This window comes from Vulpes vulpes, chromosome 16 (genome assembly GCF_048418805.1).
Source record: "Vulpes vulpes isolate BD-2025 chromosome 16, VulVul3, whole genome shotgun sequence".
Lineage (NCBI taxonomy): Eukaryota > Metazoa > Chordata > Mammalia > Carnivora > Canidae > Vulpes > Vulpes vulpes.
The window spans coordinates 61378418-61388123 of record NC_132795.1 but is presented as its reverse complement, the minus strand read 5'-3'; positions in this window follow the sequence as shown (position 1 = coordinate 61388123).

The following is a 9706-nucleotide window of genomic DNA, read 5'->3' as shown; positions in this document are numbered from 1 at the left end:
GTTTTTCCTCTTGGAAACTGAAGAAATAAACTTTAACATGGTTTTAGAACTTTCTGATCTGGTGGTTTTCAAAGTAAAGTTCTATTAGACTACAGTTTCTGTCATGCTACGCCCCTTTTACAGAATCTAATATTTTTTTTTTTTTTTTTTTTTAGAATCTAATATTTTCATGTAGGGAAGAGAGAGCTTGTCTCATCTTAAGGTTACTGTTAATTCAATGCAAATTAAGTAGTTTAAAGTCAGATCTTGTTTCCAAGGGAAGTAGACCAACGGAGAGAATGACCCAAACTTCCTAACCAGGAAATGCCAGCTGTAGAGGAAGCACATCAACTAATATGAGAAATGCAATGTGAGTTTGGCCTGCCTTGGTGTAGGGTAGAAACACAGGGAGTCAAAGAGAATTGGTTCCAAATTCTGACTCCTAAAACCCAATGGCTGCATGACTTAGGAAAAGCACAGCTCTCTGAGCCTCATAGGGCAGAGCCAGACTCTTTTCTAGGCACTAAGGACACAACAATGAAAGTAATAGAGAACATTCTGGGAAGGAGCTCAGCACAATGAAATAGGATAAGATCAATGGAAATTGCATCTGGGTACATCACAGCCAAACAGCAGAAAAGGAAAGATAAAAAAGACATCTTAAAATTAGTGAAAAAAAAAAAGGCACGTTATGGGTGAGAAAGTGTTTCATCTGACTGTAGACATGTCATCAGAAACCATGGAGGCCAAAAGCCAGTGCAAGAACATGTTTAAAGCACTAAAAGCAAAAAACAAACAAACAAACAAAAAAAACCCCAAAAAACTGTCAATCTGGAATTCTATATCCAGCAAATACATCCTTGAATTATGTAGGCAGAATAAAGACATTTTGAGATAAAGATAAGCTAAGCAAAGTCATTGCCACCAGACCTGTGCTACAAGAAATGCAAAATGGAATTATTCAGTGTGAAGGAAAAGGAGTCCCAGAAAGAAAAAGAAATGGACACATAGATCTTGAGGAATGAATGAAAAGCACCAGAAATGGTAACTATCAGACATTCACTGCAGCCTGATAAAGTTGTCATTCACATTCAGATTCATGCACAAAGAAAACATGGCAGAGAGGTTTAAAGACTCAACCAGAAGTCATACCTGTAGAAATTTAGCAGAGCTTACATTTGAAAAATCCTCATTTCTATATTCCTTTGATTACAGCAACCTCCATCTCAAAAGTGGTTTTAGAAGGGAAAGTAAAAGATTTAGAAGACAAGGCCCACCATGGTCCTCTCTTCTCTTCCCTGTATGAAAATATCCCAAAGCACAGGTAAGAGCCGTGGAGAACATGTCCCAGCAGAGGAGAATGGAAGGCTGATAGACACAGAATGGAAGGGGCAATTGCTAGCAAGTGACTTTTTCCCCTTCCACAGTTACAAGAGACCTTTCTGTAGCTCAGACTTTGGGGCAAGTGTTTAGTAGGCAGTGACTCCATGTGGGGCTGATTGCTGGGACGACTGACAGGGAAATAGTACTGCCTTTGTGGTTGATGAGCATAAGCACTGGCCTCAATGAGCTTGAAAGAATCTGTACAGCAGAGCAAATAACACTCTGCTGTAACACCACTCTGGAGAAACTACTTGTTTTGATCCAAGACTCTCTCTCATTACCCGCTCTCAGGCAACAAAGGCCATTTGCCCTAGCCACTTCTCCTTGCCACCATTTCCTGGACTGGATTCTGCTAATCCTCTGTGCTGGGAATACTATTGTTTCCTCAGCCTGGGTCTCTAACATTAAGACTAAACATTACTCACCCTTAACCCAATTTCTATCCTCTTTTCCCTTACCTTTTCCCCACCCTAGCTCAGACCCGACACTTGGCAATTCTATCAATATGAATCCTTTTTGGTCTTCAAGGGTCGAATCTTATCTCATTTCCTCCAGGCAGCCTTTCTTGACTTCTCTAGCCCCAAAGCACCAAGAACTCACAAAGTGCGACACCTTCTAGAAAAATCCCCTGCACCAGTGCTTTCTTTTCTTCTTCTCTGCCTCCTTGCTTGAGATAGCTAACATGTGTTAATGACCTATTATGTGCCAGGTACTACACTAAATGATTTTTACATTATTTTATTTAATCTTCATACCAAGGCCACATTGTCCTTTCCATTTCACAAATAAGCAAATTAAGGTTCATTGAGATTCAACACCTCACTCAAGCATCCCAGTTGTCTACAGAGCTTATAGGCAATACTCTCTCTTATAATATTTTACTGTATCCCAGATCCTTTGGGTGCAAGTAAAAGAGTCATTTCCAAGAAAAATTCACACACATACTGACCCATAAATCTGCATTCACTTTTTTTCTCTCTCTACTGTCATCCCTTAAAGTCCTGGGTCCTGTCTCAGTCAGGTCTTGTGTCTGCTCAGAACAATAACTCCAATATATATGCCGATTGGCTGAGCTAAAGAAGTTTGGTGTTCCCATGGTGAGGCTGATTAAAAACAAACAAGTAGTGGGTCAACAGTTTGAGGTTATTTGCAAAAGTGAAATATACCTAATCAGGACCAGCAATTGTGGCCAAAACTCTAATCAAGAATGCAAGGTTCCGTGGAGCCTCGTACCCTGTGCTCATGCTGCACACAACCCCCCACACCCTCTCTTAGTTCTATTATATAAATGGAGGCAAACTTCTTAACTTCTCTAAACATCTGAGAAGAGAAATGTGAACTGATTTTTCATGCAGTAGATGAGGCCAGGACAACCAAAACTGAAAGGAGGATTTTGCAAACATGGAGAAGTTTATTAGTCTGGGCAGAAAGTCAAAGTCATCTAATTTTTCTGCAGATATGTTCTGTGCCTCATTCTTGCCCTCTTGGGCTCTGGAGCACACTGACCTCTGCAGTGGGTGAAGAGTCATTAATTGAATTTTGTGCGATGGAGATTGCGGCTCCTGGTTCTTTCTGCACTGGTCATGTTTTGGGGATATCATAGCCTCATTGCCCCCAAAATGTAGCCACTGCCCTCCACTTGCCCTCTTCCTATCCAAAAATGTATATGCATGGATGGCTGAGGAGCTGTGGCACCTTACAAATGATCCATTCAGACTGTCAAGCATCTTTTGTTTGGAAGGAAAGGAGATGTGACAAATGTAAACACTGGAGGATGGGACCTGCTGCAGAGGACGGATGCCATGTCAAGCCTGATAAAAGCTGATGATGCATTCTTTCACTGTGAGTCAGCTGCCTGCTCTCTCCCTCCAGGTCCCCTCAGCCCCCTTTTGCTCTACTGTGATATTTTCTTTCATTTGGACCCCTTAGGCAAGGGGACCCAATGAAAGCAAGGTTCTGATTAGTCTAAAACTGCCTACCTTATATTTTTATTTTCACCCATGTTTCTAGTTTGATGCCAGGCCGCAGGATACAGATACAGATCAAATTAGATGAGGGCCTCTCATTTCCTAGAACACAAGGCAAACAGTATTCCTTTCTGTCACCCAGAGTGGAAGGACCATCTGGTTCAAATGCTAATGGAGGCCATGCCTTCAGTTATGGAGGTCCCAGTTTCATAACATTTCCTGAGGCAGATGTGCATGTTGGAAAGCCTGGGGAACAGTCAAAGGAAAAGAGTGGCCCCTGGCAAGTTGTGAAAACCAACTCAGCATCTTACTCTGACTCCATCCCTGAGACATGACTAAATTAGCTCCTAGCACATTGAAAATTGCATTAAAGTTGGACACGGCTGGCTGGGGATGATGCCACTTCGAGGGACCTTCCAGGTGTAAGATATCAGTTGCTAGCTCTGGCTATGTTAGGACATCTGATGTCATCTTCATTTGTACAACTCTTGCCTCAGATAAGCCACAGTATAAAGTAGTGGTTAAGAGAACAGGTGTTGGAGTCAGATGGATTTTGGCCCAACTTCCAGATTTGTCTTTTCACTCTTAGTCAAGATTGCATTTGGTTGCAGTCAAGAGGAGAGTTGACCAGTGAATAACTGGGGAGTTATTAATCTCACACAACCAGAAGTACCGGGGTAGGTAGGCCAGGGCCATCACAGTGGCTCAGGGATTCCATTTCATTGGGCCAGCTCCTTCCAACTTCCTGTCCTACATCCTTAGGGGGTTGTTGTGGGACAAAAATATAACCTCAAAGATCTCCATGGAATGTGGTTTATTTTCAGGAAAAGATACAATGATGGTGAGATAAACAAGCAAAATCCCTGAGTGTATCTCAGGTTCCCAGGAGAGATGCTGTGCTCAGTTTCAGCTAGAACCTCCCTAAGCATGTTCCAAAGCAGAGGCTGCATAGATCCAGGACCTCCAAAACCCTCTCCTGGGTCTTGTCAACCAGCAAGCACATATGAGGCAACATAACTGATGTCGTTTGTTCTCTTGTCAGGCTCACTTATTTAAGCATGATTCAACTCTGAGCCGACTTTCTAGACTTGACTTTACAACATTTTTACTACTGCACAGCCATGAACCTGAGCCAGCGTGGTGATAGATGAGGGCCAGAAGGAGGGCAGTGTGGTGGGCTTAGAGATGAAAGAATCTGTGAGGGAGACACTCTTTCCGGATGGAGAGTGATTGGATGTGGAGGGATCCAAGTTGACTCTGGGTTCTTTAATTGGAGGAGCTTCGGGAGGATGGTAAGGTCATGAATAGGAAAGGGAAAGTCAACAGGAGGAGTCTGTTCAGGACAGAAACCAGGAAGTTCAATTTGGGACACACAGAATTTCTGGGGTTATACAAAAGCCTTATCCAGGGGGAGATACTCAAGCCACAATTGGAAATCCAGGGCTGGAGTTTAAGAGCGAGGTCAGTAGAGTTAAAATACAGGAACAGTTTAATGATATTAATGAGAGAATATAGATATTTTTAAGTTTTGGTCTGAAATGGTGGGTTAATTTCCTATTGGTTATGGGCATCCATCCTGTGACAGAATCCACAAGCTGAATAAAATGAAGTCTGCAATTATCTGGTGAATATGATCTTAGTGGAGAGCCTGTTGAAGGGAAAAACACCAGCCTCTGATTCCCTGTAACTGCAGGGAAAGTGGGGAAGGGTAGGCATTTCTGAGTTCACAGAAATAAATAATTCCTGTGTTATATAAGTTTTACAGGCTTTTTCACACATCAACTCATTCAAGGTTCACAAGAACCCTGTGAAGAAAGCAAGGGAGAGCTTTTGTTGATAAGTGAGGAAAGAGAGATGCAGGCAAAGCCCATGATGTGTCCAGACTTGAATGGCTGAGCCCACGATGGATACCAGAGCCCACACCAGCTGGCCTAGTGTAATTTCCACTGGGCCTGATAACTTCTCCGTTTTGGAAGGTGCTCAAATATGACTACTTAAAAGTACTTTACAGTACCACCTCCACTCTTTGATGACTTTGTAGTGAATTAGGTAAATGATTCTTAAACATCAGTTCATTTAGGGAACTTGTAAAATACAGATTTTTAAGGCTTACCCTAAAAGATTCCCCCAATGCATGTAATAGTCAGTGTTCTTCAGAGAAACAGAACCAATGGGTTATCTATCTATCTATCATCTATCTATCTATCTATCATCTATCATACAGAGAGGTAGAGAGAGATTTATTGGCACATATAGATACAGATACAACTGTATTATGAGGAATTGGCTACATAATTATGGAAGCAAAATAGTCCCATAATTACCATCTACAAGCTGGAGACCTGGGAAGCTAGTGGTGTAGTTTTGGTCCAAGTCCAATGGCCAGAGAACCAGGAGTCCCAATGGTATAAGTCCTAGTCTGAGGCTTGGAAGAAATTGATGTCCTAGCTCAGAGAGATGCTCTAGTCAGACAACAAAAGAGAATCCCCCCATCCTCTGCCTTTTTGTTCTGTTCAGTTCCTCCATGGATTGGATGGTGCCCACACACCCTGAGGAGGGCAAACTGCTTTACTCAGTCTGCTGATTCAAATGTTAATCTCTTCTAGAAATAACTTCACAGACCCACTCAGAAATAATACTTTGGGCTTCCCATGGCTCAGTCAAGTTGATGTATAATATTTACCACCACAGTATGTCTGCTTAGATTCCAGGAATCTGCATTTTTGCAAACATCTCAAATGAATCTGATGTGGATAGTTCACCCTCCATGTTTTGAGAATCACAGAAACGAAAGGGACTAGAGGTGGGGGAAGAATGTCTTCTTAGTCCTCGTTCCCTTCCCACTACTCTCCCTTTCTCTAGATGAGAGGGAGTCATTCCTCTGATTAGTCAGATTCCAGGACATAGACCAGACTATATTTACTAATAGATATGATCATTATACTTTAAAATGTCAGGTAGTTGTATTTTTTATCATCTTTTCTATTTTTTGCTGCTTCTTTGGTGAGATATCACTAAGCTGAGCCAACTTCCCTCAATGTTTGATTACTTTATCCTGTCTTTTGCTTTCTTTGCATGCTTTCTTAAATGTTGGCATGAAAACTCTGGTCCCCTGGATGGTATGGTCCATTCAGAAGGTGATAATACCCAAGAGTTGTAGTTCGGAGGTAGAGTCATTGTAGGTAATTAGACTAGTTTGCAAGCTTCTCTTTGTCTTAGCCAGAGCACCACATAAGATATACCAGATATTGGTCCCAATAAAAAAATTTTTTTTTACCTTGTATGCATTTGGTTTTGTTTTCTGTCCATAGTATCTTCAGGATTAATAGCTAACATTTACTGAGTGCATACTATGTGCCAAAAAGTGAGTGCTTTGCCTAAGTAACTCATTTTGTTTTCATAATTATTATTCCATTTTTTTTTCCAGATGAAAAAATTGCCCAAGGTTTCCTCATTGGGGAGTGAGCAAGATTTGAACCTTGGGTACCTGCCTTTAACTGCACATACCTTGTCATTCCCATTCACCTCTTTCCCACTATACGTTATTGCCTTAAGGAACTGTCTGGGGGAGGGGATGGGTAATTAGGTAGAATGTTAGAATCCTAGGTTCTCTGAACATATACCATATTCAAAACTCTACCTTGAACCCCTAGGAGGAGAGGCCAATTCAAAGGCAAAAAGAGGAATATGAAGCCATTATTTGTGTGACTAGAATCAAAACTCTTTTTTGAGTTGCATTAGCTAGACAGGTTTTTTTCAATAGCTTGCTGACTCTTCTGAATGGGCACTTAACTCTGGCCTCTCTTAGCTGCTGTTGAAATTTCTATAACCTCAGTGGCTCTGGAATCAACAGATGACGAAACTTTTTAGCAGATCCACTTTCTTTGAGCCAGTTGACAAATACAGGGCTGGTATTCCCTATCTTAGAACAAACTATTAATCAGAAAGAAAGGCAACAACCATAAATCGACGTGAATTGGGTACTATCGTCCCCGAATGACTTTGCCCTGCCAAAAGTGTTCTTGGCTTGATAACATTGGTCGACACTGGCCCTAGCCCAGCGGTTTTCAGTTTTTCTTTATGGAGTCAAATAGACTAAACTCAGCACTTTCTCAGTCTCTCAAATAAGTGTACTGACATCATTTGGAAATTATAAGAATCCACATATCAGGCCAAATTCCACCCTGGGTTCAACATCCGCTCCCCCCACCCCCGAGATCAACCCCCAGGAGTATGGTTAAGTGAGGGTAGAACTTGGCCGGAAGCTTGTTATTTCTGCAGTTTTAATTACACATACCTCATCCATTTGACCAAATTAGGAGCGAAGGTTCATGGAGGGAACCTTCGCCTATTGGCTTGCTTCAATGTCTGGTTCTTCAAGTACCTAACTTGGGAATTCCAGGAAAATAGTCAAGAATTGACATTTTACATTTTTAGGGCTGGAAAGAACTTGGCTCATTAGTATCTAATCCAAACCCCATGGTTTTATAGACCAAAAAAACAAAAACAAAAACAAAAAAAGCCCCTGAGATTTAGAAAGGAAAAGTGCTCAAGGTCATATGAAAGGTATGGTGAGCCAGGACAAAGGAAGAAAGAAAGAAAGAAAGAAAGAAAGAAAGAAAGAAAGAAAGAAAGAAAGAAAAAAAAAAGCCAGGAATCTGTCTCTCTTGTTTAGTATGCTTTCCACACACCCAGCTAGAAAGGGTGATTTATCACAGAAGTTTGCTTCTGCTGTACTCAGTAGTGGGAAGGACCGAGGGCCAGAGAACGGTAAGAGTAAATCCAAGTTCAAGTACTTCCTTCTCATGTGTAACTAGTTTCTTAACATATCTGGGTCTTAGTTTTCCTATTTATAAAATGGAGAAGACTAATCTTCCTAAGGAATTTGTGACAATTAGGTAAAATGATAGTGCCTAGACAAGTAGCTATTTGGCCCCTTTCTTGGGGCTCCTGGGTTATAAATGACAGAATCTCAAACTGGCTTGAGCATAAATGGGAATTTGTTAAGCTACCTGTATGATTTTTTAAAGATTTTATTATTCATTCATTCATTCATTCATTCATTCATTCATTCATTCATTCATGCAAGACACAGAGTGAGGCAGAGATACAGGCTCCCTGCAGGGAGCCCGATGTGGGACTGGATCCCAGGACCCTGGGATCACGACCCGGGCCAGAGGCACGCTCAACCACTCAGCTACCCATGTGTCCCTACCTGTATAATTTTAAGTGGATTTTGGCTCAAGAGAGACTGGTTCTATAAGCCTACGAGTTATCATTAGAAATTATAGTTTTCTTTCGCATAAGTGACACTCTCAGGCCAGCTCTGTGTTGGCATGATGAATGGCTATCAGGAACTCTGGGTTTCTATTTTACAAGGTTCCAGTGCAGAAAAGGAAAAACTTTTCTTTCCCAATATTTTTTATTGAGGCCCCATAATGAAGTCACACTGGCCTCACTGTGATAAAATATAGAATAGCACAAATCAAGTACAAAACAATTCATCGCATGACCTTAAGGAGCGTACCACTGAACTCAAGTTCTGTAAAATGAGCATAAGAATTGTGTTTATTTTTCAGGGTAATTGTGAGCATTAAAAGTCATAACATATTTTGAGTTATTTGGCACACATCACAAATTATGTTACAAAATGTTTAGTTTATGAAGAAATTTTTGCATTTATTTGCTACCACCCAGTTCCAAGCCCCAATATGCACATGTCTGTACCTGTGCTGACACACGCACGCACACACACACACACACACACACACACACAGAGAGTCATGGAACCACTAATGTAAGAGAAGCTAGGGCTAAAGACATATATACTGTGATCACACTGGGCCAGAACCTGAAACTATTTTGTAACCTCCAGTGATTTAGGTTATCTTACTATTGGTGCATTGCCTGCCGCTGCCACCATGGCACACACATCCACACACATGTAAAATGTGAACTATTGCTAATATATGAGAAACCAAGCAGGTAAAACACTGGGGTCCCTGTGTGGTGCATAGTTGTGATTCTCACACAGAAGTTAGCCTATTTGCAGTGAGGCCAACCCAACTGTTAATTGTGTGATGAAGAAAGTGAGAAAGGGGCTTTGAAATAGTGATGGGCACAAGCAGTGATGAGCACTGGGTGTTATATGCAACTGATAAATTATTGAACACTACATCTGAAACTAATGAGGTACTCTATGTTGCCTAATTGAATTCAAACAAAAAAAAGGAAAATAGCAATGATATGACTTCTGACTCTGGTCACAATGCACTAATGGGTACTGAATTTACTTTCTTTCTTTCTTTTTTTTTTTTGTTCTGGATTTACTTTCTCTTGTGGAAAATTCAATACTGTGAAATGTCAGTACGGGCAGC